Raw genomic sequence first — 887 nt, 5'->3', positions numbered from 1 at the left:
ACAAATTGGTTTTGAATACAATATTATATATAATTACAATTCGTAAAAGCAGTTTTGCATATTACATAAGTATACCCTACACGTACCGACCCTTGGTACCGAATCGTCGAAATGTCCTGGAATTTCGGGTGAAAACCGGATCATTCCCGGGAATAAAAAAAATCAACGTATATTTTTATATAAGTAATTTTTTTTTTTTACAATAAAATAGATAGATAAAATATATAGATACTTTATAATTTTAAGTACAATTTTATATTAAAAATACTATTTACACTATTATAGAGCAACAGTATCTACTCCGAATAATAAGTATCGATTAGTGAATACAAAGTGAATGTGAATCATTCCAATGTTTTATAATTTAACTATGATTGATGAACTGAGCTGGTCTCTTACACAAATAAGTATTCAATTCTTGTGATACACTGTGTCGTGTGATACATACGTTAGTGCAGTGGCGTAGGCAGGATTTTTCAGTGGGGGGGGCTTGAAAATTAGTTACAATTTTATTTTTATTTTGTCCAGTCTAATAATTTCAGACGCTTATTTGAGGTATTTTAAAATGTTTGTAACTTTTCCACTTTTATAGTAGAAAAAATGCTCTGATCATTAACATTGATGCCGGATGTATGTTTTTGGAAGCGAATTGGATCTAGTTGATACTTTTAGGAGGTCGAAATTGAAAATTCTCAGTGCTTTCTAAAATAATTGGAGAAAAAAAATGAAAATTTATTAAAATTGTTTGGTAACCAGCTTGGTTATACCGTCCTCATTTGGATTGTATTTGATTAATTTAAATTTATTTTTCTATAAATATCAATAAAAAATTATTCATTCGGTCAAAAAGCTTAAAAATGTAATGCGTAAGTTTTTATTATAGCTAA

The sequence above is a fragment of the Acyrthosiphon pisum genome, chromosome A1 (assembly GCF_005508785.2).
Source record: "Acyrthosiphon pisum isolate AL4f chromosome A1, pea_aphid_22Mar2018_4r6ur, whole genome shotgun sequence".
In the NCBI taxonomy this organism is placed as follows: domain Eukaryota; kingdom Metazoa; phylum Arthropoda; class Insecta; order Hemiptera; family Aphididae; genus Acyrthosiphon; species Acyrthosiphon pisum.
This window is presented reverse-complemented; position numbering follows the sequence as displayed.